Source organism: Lepeophtheirus salmonis, chromosome 5 (assembly GCF_016086655.4).
Source record: "Lepeophtheirus salmonis chromosome 5, UVic_Lsal_1.4, whole genome shotgun sequence".
In the NCBI taxonomy this organism is placed as follows: domain Eukaryota; kingdom Metazoa; phylum Arthropoda; class Copepoda; order Siphonostomatoida; family Caligidae; genus Lepeophtheirus; species Lepeophtheirus salmonis.
Genome location: NC_052135.2, coordinates 70,477,460 through 70,493,210, shown reverse-complemented (window position 1 = coordinate 70,493,210; position 15,751 = coordinate 70,477,460).

The window sequence follows — 15,751 nt, the reverse complement described above, 5'->3', positions numbered from 1 at the left end:
TAATGAATAGACAACAGGCAAAAATACTGTTTGATAAAGTCAAAGCCTGCAAGATATTTTGGAGAGAGTTTGTTTTTTGGAATTTCTTTGAAAAAGATCCAAAAATTAAATTTTACATTTTTTAGAAATAAATTTCAAAAATTCACAGCTCTTTACAAAAAATTTATTTTTGGGAAAAAAAATTCTCAACCAAAAAGATAAATTGATTTAAAAAAAAAGTCTAAAATCAATTGGTATTCACAAAAAATTAAATTTATCGGAAAAAAATTTCGAAAATCCAAGACTATTCTCAAAAAATAACATTTTTGGATATAAATTTCAAAAATCCAAATAAAATTTTAAATTGTAAATTTTTTTTTTAAATTTCAAAAATTCACAGTTATTAATTTTTGTGTGGAAAAAAATTCAATATTATTATGATAATTTTTTTATAAAATTCACAAAAAATCTAAAATATTTCTTTTTCCAGAAAAAAAATTCAAAAATTCACAGCTATTAATTTTTGTAAAAAAAAATTCAATATTATTATGATAATTTTTTTGAATTTTTTTTATAAATTCACAAAAAATTTAAAATATTTATTTTTCCAGAAAAAAATTTCAAAAACTCATAGATATTCTCAGAAAATTAAATTTTTGGAAAAAAATTTCAAAAAAATTAAATAAATTTAGTATATTTTCTTTTTTGAAAAAATTTTCCAATATTAAATTTTCTATTAAAAAGGAAAATTCCTTGATTTGGAGGGGGGAAGGCTACAGCCTCCCAGCCTACCCCCTGTCGACGCCCATGTATTATTTACTAACGGGATCCCATTATTTTTGGGACTACAAAATTTAAAAGAATATTTCGCGGGATCCTTCTCAATGGCAATTTCCAAGGAAATAATAACTTCTAGCACCTACCGGTTTTAAACAACATTAAAGTTAATTCATTATTATATATAACGTGTTTTTATCCATTCGAGACAGGCCTTGATCTGTATAAATCAGGAATAACGAGGTTCACTGTACTTACATACATATGTAATATTCCAATCTACATAAATGTGAATTCTGTACCTATAATTATTAACTAAGCACATGATGGATTTTCCCGAGAATTCATTGCGATAAAATATACTTTACCTACTTCTAAGAAACGATTTAACGCCCTTCAAACTTAATTTCTTTATATTTCATAAAGGCTTTTGAACCCTGCATAAAGCCTCACCCTTGACTAACTCTTCATTGACTATTGCAACCTATCCTTCAAATAGAAACAGGAAAAATTTCCTTCAACTTTGGAATTATTATAATTATGTAAGGGATCTTTGTAAAGAAAAAACTAAGTTTAGCGATTAAAAAAAGGAAAAATGGCTGTTGTGCGTTCGTTCCTATTTTTTGTTCAATATTTAATAGGTTGTCGTGGTGTGAACGTCTCCCTCTGAAGTAAGCATTCTTGCCTAACTATGCTCTTAATTATTTTTAAAAATGTAAAATAAAATTATAATATTTATTTTCATATTAGTTATAATTTTTCCTGCACTAATTATGTTTGAAATGTAAAAGGTTCTTCTCTTTATACATTAATTCGGGCCTTGGAAAACTGCCCTGGGGAAAATTGACATAGAGGAAAACGTCAGTTTTTTGTTCAATATTATTTATGACAAATAAATCTAAACATATTTGTTTATTCCATCCCCATCACTTCAAGTGTGATCCATATTATTGCAATACAATTTCCAAGCAATTTTTTAAATTCAATCCAATCTTCGAAAAAATAGATCAAGAGGATTGGGAAAGGCGGGGAAGGGGTCCAAATAGCTTAGGGGCTCCTTAAATATGGTTGATTACCCTCAGCCCTCGGATTGGACCAGGGGTAGTGTGCTATAGTTAAAAAACACCGCCAAAACATCACATACCTCCAAAAAATAGAAACCCCCCTCTAACATCAAAAAAATAGCCCTTGGTGTTTTTACGCATGTACTAGGTTATACTGCTTCAATAATAATTTTTTCTTTAATTTTGGGGTACCCTTCTTTTTTACATATAATGTAATACAATAAATATCTTACCAATAACTTTTACAGACCAAAAATAGATGCAAATTATATGATAAATCTTTTATGTATAAAGTTTTATACGGGTAATTTTCTCCCGAGCAATTTTCCCAACCGGGGATTTTCCTCCATCGCAATTTTCTCCAGGGCAGTTTTCCGTGCAGAATTAATCCATTTTCTACCCCACCTCCAAATCATATAACAGGCAGCCGATATTAACAAGACTCTTAATTCGGCAGTACCATATGTATCTCAACTCCTCCTCGCGTTCTTACAAAAATCCAATTCCTTCCATATAAATGATATTCAACTTTGATTGACTCTGATGATGTAATAAAAAGATAACCAATTTACTTATTCCTATTGGCTAACGTTGAAATTACAATGCACCTTTAGAGCCAGAGATAAAACAATATGTATTATTATCCAGAAAATTCCCACCTGGAGAATTATCCTCTAGTAAATTCCCCCGTGGTGAATACTCTCCCTTGTCTGTGAATTCCTACCTATATTAATAAACCAATTTCAAATAAAAGGACAAAAAATAAAGTAAGTCGATTTTTTTTCCATATCTATTTTCTACATTGACATTTTAACATTGTATTTTCTCTATTGTTTCTAAATTAACAGCAAATATTACCATGAGATAATAAAAAAATTGCTTGAATGTAATATAATTTTTCACGAGTATTCCAATCATTTAAAATATTGACAATACGTTGGTTACAATCACGATATCGTCTTCTTTGAACAGGCAAAGGATGACCTGCAAGCTGTTGAATGCAGATCAAGTTTTCTTTGTCCTTTAAAAGTTCGAGAAAGTTCAAGAGAACTGGATGGCAGGAAACAACTTCCGAGGAAAACCGACAGTGCCATACATGATACCTTGTCCGTAGTCATATTTCGTCCATTTGATTGAATTTGATGGAAATCTAGGACTACCACTATACACCTATGTCTACAAGAAGGATTTGACTACTGGTTTGAGAACATTGGAATGTATATTGAGACGAAAAGGCTACTAATTTAAGACAACAATCAAGATCAACGAAAACGATGAATTTATTGAACAAATCAAGGATCATACACACGCTCCATTGCAATTTGTAGTACAAGTTACGATTAAGACAGCGTATATTAAAAGAAAGGCTCAAGAAACAATGGATAGACCATAGCAAATTCTATTTAAGGAATAAAGAAACGTAAATGATGGTGTTACAGCTAATCTTTTTGCAAATTGAAAGGATGATAAAAAATAGCCAAAAAGTAAAGGAAAGGAATGATCTACTCCCGAATCCATTGAATAGGCAAGATGTAAAAGCTGAAATTGAAATTGGTTAATTAATATGTGTGGGAATTCAGTAGGGGATTGGCCAAGAATCTGAAATACAAGTTTAATTCATTCCTTGACGTCTAGTTAATAAGTGAATGCAATTAATCCCAAAAGAAATGAGTAAAATAATATATAAACTTGAAGTGGTTTTTACATTCCGTGCCCAACTTTCTATCAGCTCTTATCTTAATTCGTTTGTTGTGGCACTCGTATTTCCAGATATTTGTCTGTTTTTGTTTCTACCCTTCATAATAACTAATGTTCATTACTACAGACGGAAAATTTTAATCTACAACAGCCCAAGGCTAATAGAAATACAAGGTTGGACCATCATGTAATCGGTCTTGCTAGAATTTTCAATTTGATGTATCGTACGGACTGTTGGAAAAGATAGGCAGATTTTGACAAAACACGCAACCAATCAAAGTTTATGACGTCAATATTGCTAGAATTTTCAATTTGATGTATCGTACCGACTTCTGATCAAGACAGATAGATTTTGACAAAACACATAACCCCTCGTACATCATGACGTCAATATTGAATAGCGTGGTGGAAGTCAAACATCAGTCGTACACGCGTTATGGTATAACCTTGTATATCTATTAACCTTGCAACAGTCCTAATATGCCGAACTGGTAATCCAAAGCCCTTTGTCGTCTCTAGGTAGATATTTCTTACACTAGGGTCGAGAATGGTTCACAGCAGCTTAACAATAAGGGCTGATTCTAATTCAATCAATCAATATACAGAACACTTAATTGGTGAAAAGAAACTGAAACATCCACTGTTGACAACACATCCTGATTTTTATATTTTTTTAAATATTGTACATTTTTATTATAGGTAGAGAACGCCGAGTTGTATTAAGATTTAAATCAACTTTTTTGCTAGCTGTTATTTTTTCCACTTCCTTTCCCCATTTATCAATGTTTCTAACTTTGATTGGTTGAATTTGAAAGAGTTCTAGGTGGTGAGATGTTAATGATTTCCAACAATCATAATTGTTGAAGAACAATTATTTAGTGCGGAAGAATTGACTAACTACCACCAATTAATTCCCAGCCTTTTTTTATTTTTCTTACTGGAGGAGGAAAGATTGCAAGATACAATAAAGATAACGAATTGACAAAATAGAATACAATTAATATTATTTCCTTTGCAATTCCACCATCGATAATTAGTATGTAATACACAATGATGAATTTTTACTTGAGGACGTGATTATCGAAGGATTTCATGCCAGCTCAAAACTGGAGTAATTTATCTTTGTCTGAATTGAACGTCATGGTTATTTTATTTATTTTATTTTTTTGATAAATAAACGAAGTAATAAGTAATACTATATTTATGCTCCGTTTCTTAAAGGACATGAATACAATTTCTTGTTCATCCCTCCTTGAATGTCCATATATATATTATACGAGCCATCTTATTATTTAAGAAATTTTGGCTATCATATAGAAATAAAAATGTATAACTGCGCTTCTAATAAAATATTATGAAGCAATATTATTATAAAAAAATGTCAAATGAAATACTATGTAGGATTTAATATTATGAACTATATATATTCGTAATTGATTTTAAAAATTGGTGGAGAATAAATGACAATGATAGTCTGGGAGTATGTAGTAGAGAAATAACAGTTGGTATGATTCACTTATTTGGCTAGCTACCAAATGATTTTGGGCCTTTTTTCTATTTCTTTTTGGAGGAAAGGTTCACTGCTAGAATAAAGATAACGACGTGACAACCCGGTATTTCTACAAACCTACGGGATCCCTCAATAATCTTACTTCTACCTTTTAAAGGGCGGACCTCATTCTATTACATTTTTTATGATACTGTAACGAGAGGGAGATGGAGAAAAAAAGTTGATTAAATGTTCGTAAAAAGAGGCTTTATATGTATGTTGGATATTCTAAAAAAAAAAAAAAGATTTCTTTGTTTGATTTCTGTCTCGTAAATCTCATATACATATATGAAGAGTATGTATGTATATTGAGGGAGAGCCGTTCATTGCCTTCAAATTTCTTATCCAAAGACAGTAAAAAATTTGTAAATATGTAAACATTGCGTCCAATGTATGTATGTAGATTAGACTAAACTATGTTTTCCTAGTCTCAATTTATAAATAAGTATTATAAAGTGTCTAATTTGGCATAAATGAACACTCAAATAGATTTGATAATGACACTGGGTATCCAAAATATGAGATTTGAGAAGTAAAAATAAAGGGGAAAATCAAAATAAATGCGTGTAATACGCGGTACCAAACGAGAATCATTATTTAGTGAAAACATGTTTGCTACTAAAATACTCATAGCATGAGGGAAGTTAGAGATAGGTTGTAATAATATGATATATAAAAATATATTTTATCTATAATACTTAAACATTTAAAAAACCATTAACTTGATTCAAATCGATAATTTTCGAGAAACAAAAAAAAAAAAAATAACTCAATACAGTCTATTGTAGATACAAGTTGAATCAGAGAATGAATCATTCTTTAAATAAAGAATTTACAAGTGTTGTCTGGAGATGAATGTATAGAAGTTACCGAAGGTGGAACACGTTGTTATCACTATTGTATCACGCAACCTTCCTTCCAAGAAGGGGGAGGAAAAGAAAAAAAACACAAAAATTCATCTGGTGGTTAGCCAAATAAGTCAATCATACCAACTGCATTATAAATCTTAAGTACTCCCAGACTATTATTTCTCCTCAATTTTTTTAAATGAATTAGATATATATATATAGGTTATTTATTCGATAATGTATCATAATAGTGCATAGTAATATTTAATGAATTGCGTAGCAATCATTTCTATTGGTATATGGCAACCAAAGTTTATTAATAGTAATAATAAAATGGTCAATATATATATTATATAAGCAACAAGGGACTTACAAGAAATTGTATTCATGTCCTTTAAGAAAAAGAGTATAACTTATTACTTCGTTTATTTATCAAAATAAATAAAATGGCCATGACGTATCAAGTGAGACGAGTAAATAGACAGCTAACAAAATATATAGGGTATTTTTGTGTCAGCGAAGCAAGACAGTTGGGAAAAGAGAAAACACTTTTATTGCAAACAAGGCCGTAGTAGAGATTTTTCTTGCATGGTCTGTTCAAGTAGAGAACATAGTCATGAGTCCTCAGATTTTTTGGAGCTCAGGCCATGTTCATCATTGAATATTATATCCCTGAATATTATGTTATGTATAGCTTTTCTGCATCTCAATTAAACAATGAAAAATAAGGACAAAAATCAGTTGGTAGTTTTACAATGTTTCGCTAATGCAGATTTATTATTGAATAATTGTTAAAAATTATTCACAACTCAGGGGCGTTCGCAGGATTATATTTTAGGGAGGGTTCGATTTTTGGAATTATTTTGAAGACAATCAAAAATTTCAAAAAAATTCAATTTAGAATATTAATTTTTAAAAAAAAAAAAAGTCAAAAATCAAGATTTATTCACAAAAAATTAAAATTTTGTAAAAATTTTTTAAAAGTCTATAACTAATTGCAAAAAAAATTCAAATATTTAATTTACTGAAAAAAAAGTTAGAAAAATTTACACTTGCTCAAAAAAAATTAAATTTTTTGAGAAGAAAATTCAGTTATTAAATTTTTTCGGTAAAAATTTTCAAAAATTCATAGATATTCACAGAAAATTAAATTTTTTTAGAAACAAATATGAAAAGTAAAATTAAATTTGAAATATTAAATTTTCTCGTAAAAAGAAAAAATTCCTTAATTTGGGTTGGCTACAAACCCTCCAGCTTAACAAGAAATTATCATAATTCAACCAATCAACGTTCATAACACTGATGGAGAAGAGGAGGGAGAAGCAACATATACAGCTGACAGCAACAAAAAAATTCGTGATAGTGAGGTAACGCTGTGTTTGATAATGGAGTAATAATCAGCGTGCGGATTCTATGTGAGCCCGTCTCATCATAGTTATTACGATAATATATATATAAATATATAATGCTTTTTAGTAAAAGTTCCTTAGAAATTATAGTCACGAGCCACTACTGATTAAATCAAATTCTAAAACTAGTTCAGCGTGAAAAAAAAAAGGGGAACCCACATTAAAGGGACGTACTATCGATTTTATGAAAATAACGCTCTGAGATCATTCATACGTAATATCAGAGAGGGAGAATGTTCATTGCTTATACACATTAAACTTACATATACTATAATAATATGCTAGCTCTGAGGGATCGCAGCTTGAAAAAGTTGAAACTTTTATATATATGTATTTTCGAGAACAATGAAATCTTTGTTTAAATCAACCATCACAACTATTTAAATATAATCCCTTACTAATACAATATGTAGCAACGTCTGAACAGGTGAAAATCCGTGTATCACTCGCCTATTCCTAATCCAGTATTTAAATGTGATATTATTGTCCAAAAAAGAATAATTGTACAAAGTTTGAAGATCGATCGACTTACATACATTTATATATGACAGATGTTTACATATGAAGTGGCTGTTACTATATAAATTACTCGAATGCAGGGAAATCGCAATTTACGATTTTTTTTAGTACTATTGACTTAAACAGATTCTGACGACAGGAGTTCGGACTCAGGGGCTTCTGCAGATTTATTATTAAGCAGCCCCCTCCCCCCCCCCTGCAAAATAATAATTGGCTTTATTATAGAAGACATACCGATGAGAATCGGTCCAGGAACGTATTTTTTTTTTTTTTGTTCTTAAGTAATTTATTCTAAACCGATTTGGACCGATTTTTCGGTCCAGACCGTGGTCTCAAGCCGTGTACCGATTTTTTTCGCTGTCACTTTGTATACCATTTTTTTTCGGTCTCAATTTATGGCCGATTTTTTTATTATTTTTAGATCAACTTTCATTCATTTTTTTTCAAAAAATCTCATAAGTACACGATAAGTTCTAAAACAAATACTGTATACATAGAAGAGACGTTTAATCTTCGTATAACGTCATTGTACTTTAAAAATCATTTGTCATGTTATAAAAAATTTATCTGTAAAATTGGTCTAGACCTTTTTTTTTGCGACCGAACTAAACCAAATTTTTCCTTTGAACCGATCTTGACAGTGAAGCTCAGCCCCTCCGGATTTTTACAAAATTTTTTCAAAAAATAGTTTGAAAAAATAAATTTTTTGCAAAAAATATTTCAAATTTTGACCGAAAGTTTAATTTCTTGGAATAAAAGTTGAGAAAATAAATTTCAAACACTAAATTTTTGGGAACAAAATTTCAATTTTAATTTTCGAATTTTGAATTTTTTGGATAAAAAAATTCAAAATCCATATTTGTTCATAAAAAATTTCCACAATTATATTTTTCATAAAAAAAATGTTAAGTAAGTTAAATTTGTGGAAAAAAAATTGAAAAATTCATGGCCATTCACAAAAAATTTCTTTTTTTGGAAACAAAATCCAAAAAATAATTTTCATAGATTAATTATTTTTCAAAAAAAAATTCCAAAACTAAATATTTTGTAGGAAAAATTCAAAAATTCTTTGTTATTAACAGAAAATTAAATTTTTGAGAAAATTATTTTCAAATTTTAAGTTTCCTGTAAAAAGAAAAAAATTCTTGACTAGGGACACCACAGCCCCTCTAGCCCACCCCCTGCGCACACTACTATTTAAGTAATAAAATATGTGCACTGTCGATATGTAAGGCAGAAAAAGGAACGAAATGACGTTATAATTTAATATATCATGTCGTCACAAAGCTATGACGTATTTTCACTCCCTTTTTTTATTAGCTTGAAGTTCTTTAGCGTTGACAAATAGACAGAAGGACATACAAAATTGCTTCATACTACGTCTTACTATAGATTTGTACTCTATTTTTCATTAAATTTGTAATATGACGAGCTGAAGTTTTATTTACACATGCTCGTTGATAGAATAACATCTCTTAGATGAAATAGTAACGCAGTTCTATGATATGAAGCACACACTCAAAAATGGGCCTAAAGTTGTAAAAAATAAGCATTTTTTAGCACGGGAGTAACAACTTGAAGAGTTTCTTTATCTTCTTGAGCTGTACCCATTATTATCATAAAATACAAAGTGCAAAAACGAGTGACTTTGTTCATAAATGAGGTGAAGAATGTCAGTGAGGAGGTGTTGGGGGGCTTTCATTGTAGGTCCCTGATGGACTCAGAGTAGAATTGAGGATCGACCATAACGTAGTGGGACTTGCTTTGATTCCCTTCCTCTAATAGCTGCTCTAAGCTAATTTAATGCGACTTCAAGACCGTTAAGATGCTCTCCTCTAAAATATTCTTCAAATTGTTGAGGTTACAATGTGTTTTTTTTTTTTTGGGGGGGGTATCATCAATTCTTACGATTTACAATTCTAAACTATTTCATTATTACAAGTATATCATTTTGTCGAAAACTTATTTAATAAGGAGAATTACTGCTTGATATAAAAATCAATTTAAACTTAAAAGGAGGAAAATGGTGTACATCCACGTATTATACCAGGTGGTCCATTGAAATCGAAGCACTTACTAAATCAATAATTAATTAATCTTGAGTAATAAAAATTAATTCAGATTTCGATATATTAAAGCATAAGCAATGAGTTACACAACAAAGCAAACCTGAGCTCGCTGGCTTATGTACAAGTCGAGAAAATGTATCTTGAACGGGATCAACGAATTTCCATTCGTGGACTCTAAGCAGTGCGGGGTCACCAGGATCACGGCCTACGCTGTCAGCAAGTCGGAAACGTCGGAGAGAATTCACTCAAAAAGTCAAATTGAACAGGAGGAGTGCACAAAAACAGCCCAGGCCAATCCCCTCAAGTCCATGAGTGTCCATGCAAGTGATCTAGGGATTTTACACCAGACTGTTCAGAGAGCTACCAAAAAAGTGTGTGGAAAGACCCTTGTAAGAGTGGAGAGGCCACTAATAACACCGGTAATGAGATATCCCCATTTCCTCCGTTTCAAGGATCTTTTGAGTTGTTTTGGATGCAGAATGTTGAGGGAAAGGCCTACAGTATCCGTTATACAAACATCAAGGCCCTCAAAGCCACTTTCAGCCAACACTATGTACGCCATAAGAGAGGACTACATCCATAGCGGGTGCCAGGCCTTCTTCCACCACTTGGAAGCCATCATTGCTGCTAAAGGCGGCTACATTAATGATTTAGAGAGCTCAGACACACATCTATTTATAGTATTAATTTGTTAAAATTATATTCTTAATTAATATATTATATAACTCGTGTTAAAGATTAAATTTCAAAGTGTTCAGATTTTAATGGACCACTCGGTATATTTATGAGTATATAGGTCTAAGAAAGAATTATAGGGGTTTTCTTTTGAGGACGTGGGAGGAGGAGGGGGGGGATAGGAAGATGTAGAAGGAAAGAATTTTATTACTGGCTTTCTATTATATATATTTTTTCCCCTTGCTTTGAGTAAGTTAATAGGGTAACTTATATACATTCACACTTTTTAGAATGAGTATAATCCTATAGGTAAATAAGTGTATTTTCATTAATAATATGTAGAGTTAGTTGATAAAAATATTAAGTCCTGGTAAGTAAAAATAAAAGAAACCAAAAATAAACTTAGTAACCCTGACCATTACAAGAAACTTTGAGACGTGAGCGGGTTAGCTGACATGACGTGTCATTAAACTAACAACAAGTAGCTATGATAAGAAGTAAATCAACCTAAATCCCAATCCTTAACTAGTAATTTCATATCCAGAAATTACTCCTGATGTCCATCCTCAATTCCATTCCGACTCTGGGTTAACTATATTATCGTTTCATGTAACTTTATGTTAAAATCATTATTATAGTTTAGTAATATACTCTTTTATGACGACAATGAACAGAATTACGAAGACCAAGGTAGTAACTCCCTTATAATGATAAGCTTTTAAAATAATTAGTTATAAAACTTTAACTTGCAATGTAAAAAGGGATATGTACAAAGGTAAAACTCTGAGGTTAATAGCGGTCTGTCACTAGGGGGAAGGGAGAAGGGGAGAGGTATATGGTGACATGCTGGAAACCCACTCCCTTGATTTAAATCTTTTTGGCAATGTTTTGACAGTTTGAAATAAAAAGTACGCACAGTTGGACAACTTTGCTTTTTTTAAATTTTGTTTTTCAAAATTAATTAAAAATTCTAGTAACAGCCCTGTACTATATTCTCCCTAAAAAGAATGTGTATTTTAATAGGACAATGAAGAAACCTTCTAAAATAATTATCTACAAGGTGGTGTGCCAGTCACGTGACTCCTGTTTAAAACAAGGTTAATAGAAATACAAGGCTAGGCCATCATGTAATCGGGCTTCCTGTAATTTTCAATTGGATGTATCGTACCGACTGCTGGGCATGACAGGCAGATTTCGACCTAACACGCGACCATTCATAGTTTATGACGTTAATATTAAAAAATTATCGGTGGAAGCACCGATGACTGGATGCACAATCTATTGAATAAAAAGTAGATTAGTGCGACTCGTCTTTCAGCTGTTGGCTACTGCATAAATAATAACACTATTTGGTTTTTTTATTACATATAAATAACATAAAATATCAGCTGAGGGGTGATTCTCCTTTTCTTTTCCTATTGAGTATCCAGTTATTATGACGGTTGGTGAGTGGAAGTGTAACATCAGCCGTACACGCGTTATGATATAACCTTGTATGTCTTTAAACCTTGGTTTAAACTAGTTGTTTAAAAAAAAGTGCATGCTGGGAAGAACGCTTACTATATGGGTATGATATACCTGTATCTTATATTAAATAATATTTTCATTTAGAGAGTGTATTATTTTGCCGCAAGACGGCACCACTCAGTGTAGTTTTATTTAAAAACTATTATAAGTAAACAATGCTCCTACCCCATAAAAAATAGTTTCATGTTAGTCTTTTCTATGAACTCCTTTTTGTAATACGTACAAAATTGTACATTGTATTATTGATCAATGATTTTATTTCTTACTATGTAGACTAGCGAGGACTGCAAACATTCAGAGTACACACAACCCCTTATCATCATCCAATTTTCCAATTCAACAAAGAGGGAGAAAGCTTCCATTTCTCCGTCTTTCATTTCATTACATATACAACAATATTGTATATGTATGTGGTGGTACGTTATCAATAGAACAGTTCTGAGAAAAAATTAAAAATACCATAGTATAATACTCGTCAGTCTCGTAACGACATGGGGCACTAGGGATTCTGTCCTTCAAAAGTGATGATTATTTACCCCCCCCCCCAATTAAAAAATAAATGAAAACAAAAACTTTATCTAGAAATATTATTAAATATACAGGTAGATAGAGACAATTTTTTTTATATGTAGCAAAAATACATTTACTATGTATAACGCACATACTTTTCTACTGATTTCTTTCATTTAAGCAAATAAAGATGTAACAAATTGACGCAGTATTTCATTAAAAATAAAAATTTTGACAACATACATTCCTTTTTTGAAGCATTGCCTCATCTTTTCGACAAATTGAAAGATATTGAAATGTCAGAGGGGAAAGGTGTAAACCAAAAACCAACCCCTTACAAAATATTTATATATATATAATCCCGTAGACACCCCTGCAGACGCCCTTACAAACCTGTGACTACTGAGGGTTGTAATAATATCTTTTGAATTGTTTTAACAAAAAAGGATATAAATGAAAATGTATTTTCAAACTTATCGGTCCAGAAAGAAAAATCATAGGGACGGCTTACGCCCATTCTTTTATGGGATGTACCTTTCCTAGGACATTGTCCTAAGTAAAAAAATGCTCCATGTACGATCTAAAGTAAAAATTTTTGTACCAGAGTTTGAGAACCAATGGTATAGACCAATATTATCTCATCTGTCTGCTATAGCACAATAGTGTATTGTATATTATGCTTATTTGAAAAAAGCAAAACACATTCAATTATTGGTTCAATTTGTTGTCACATATAATAAAAAAATTTGGGAACCATATATCTGATCCCCCCAAATTTTTGATTACATTCCTAAAAGTGCGGGCATTTCCCTTTCAATACATGTATGAGTTCATATGGGCTTCAATAAATTAATTGTGACTTGAACTATTTTGCAATCGTTAAGTGCAGTATTTTTTTTAACTTCATAAATAATTACAAGGTGAAATTTTCAACAATATGCCTTATATTCAAAAAATTTGGAATGGTTTGAGATATGTATCAGGGGCGTCCACAGGATTATATTTAGAAGGGAGGGGCTTGGAATTTTTTTGGATAGAAATTTAAATTTTTTCAAAAACCTTTAGCCATTCACAAAAATTTTGTTAAAAGATTCAAAATCCAAAGCTGTTTAAAAAATATTTCAAAAAAGGAAATTTTAAATATGAAATTTATTGGAAAATAATTTCAAAAATCAAATTTAAAATAATAAAGTTTTTTAATTTTTTTTTTTAAAAGAATTTCAAATATTAAACTATTTTTGAAAAGAATTTCAAATATTAAATTATTTTGAAAAGAATTTCAAATATTAAATATAAAATTTTTTGAAAACAATTTCAAATATTACAAACAATTTCAAATATTAAATTATTTTGAAAACAATTTCAAATATTAATTAAATTATTTTGAAACAATTTCAAATATTACATTTTTTTTTTTATTTCAAATATTAAATTATTTTGAAAACAATTTCAAATATTAAATTATTTTAAAAACAATTTCAAATATTAAATATTTTTGAAAACAATTTCAAATATTAAATTATTTTAAAAACAATTTCAAATACTAAATTTTTTCCGAAAAATATTATCCCTATTTTCGCGTCAAATTTTTTCATCGTAGCCAAAAAAAAACCAACTATTAACAAACAAAATTTCCTTAATTAGGGGAAGCCCCTGTGAATACCTTTGTTTTAATTGTCTGCGATACGACATTTCAACCATTTCGTCATTTTTACAAAATTAATGTGAATAATTTATGATTAGAAATGAAAGATTTTTAACAAAACACTTCAAATATTCACAACATGTTGTTTTTATGTTGATGGGCAACATACTACATATATGAGGAACAGTGATGGAATATCTTCATCAATGGGCTTAAATGAATGGCATTCCCCCCCCTTTATTTTGTAACTAAATATGTATGTATAGTACTGTGGTGTTAGATGAACTTGAAGAAAACAGAGAGTCAAATAGACGATGACGAATTCGTCTAAACTAAAGAGACGAACTACACAAAATACATAATTTGTAATTTGAGAATACATACTAATGACAAAATATATATATTTTTTAATTATAAAACAGCTGCAATCTCCTCTTTTTCTTTTCCTTCGTCTTCTTTGAATGAGATGAGTTTTCAAGATTTTTTTACACCTAAAAATAAAGAGGTCAGTGAACCACCAACATCAATTCGACATCATAACAGCAGCCATTTTGTTGTTGCTCCTACTTTTCCCCCTTCTTAAACACTCTGTCGCTTAGAGGAGATTTACCCTAACACACACACACAAAAAAAAAAAAAATCTGTTTGCAGCACGACGCTTTTTTTCCCCTCTCTTTTTTTTATGGCTGCTATGATTATATTTTGAACGTCTATCGATTTAAAATATAAATGAACACCCCTATGCGTAAAAAAATTCAAAAAAAAAAATCAAAATCAGATATGAAATACATCAGCAGTTCACTTGAAAGGACCCAAGTCCTAATTACAACATAAAAATACGAATAAAGTTTTCGATTTTTAACGTTAATTTTTTACTGGAAATATAAGTCTTGTTGCCATGCTATTCGGAATTATAAATATTTAATTAGAGGCCATAATATAGAAATGATACGCAAGGTGGTGTGACAGTCTGTCGTTAGGAGCTGTAGCAGAAATCAATTACAAATGGTATTCCTTTTTCTTTTAATTTTCAGTAACCCCCCAAATATAATTTTAAGTAATACTATAATTGAAGGAGTTGTACTATTTTGACGCTAGACGGCGCCACTCACAATCATTTGGTAGAGGAACTTATATAGGTTAGCAACGTTTATATTTCATAATAGTCACACAATCAGAAGCTTGGTTTTTGGAATTAACAAATAGTTCAAATAATGAAAATCTTTTGGGAAAAAAAATCGACAAATTAAATTTTTTAGAAAAAAATTTCAAAAAATTATAACTATTCTCAAAAATTAAATGTATTGGAAAAAAATTACGAAAATCCTAAACCATTCACAAAAAGTCTTAAAAATCTATAGTTATTCTCAAAAATTATTTTTTTGTGAAAAAAATTTCCAAAATCTACAGGTGTTAACAAAAATTAAATTTTTTGGAAATTTTTTGTATTATTATTTTCTTTTTTAATTTCTAAAATCCACA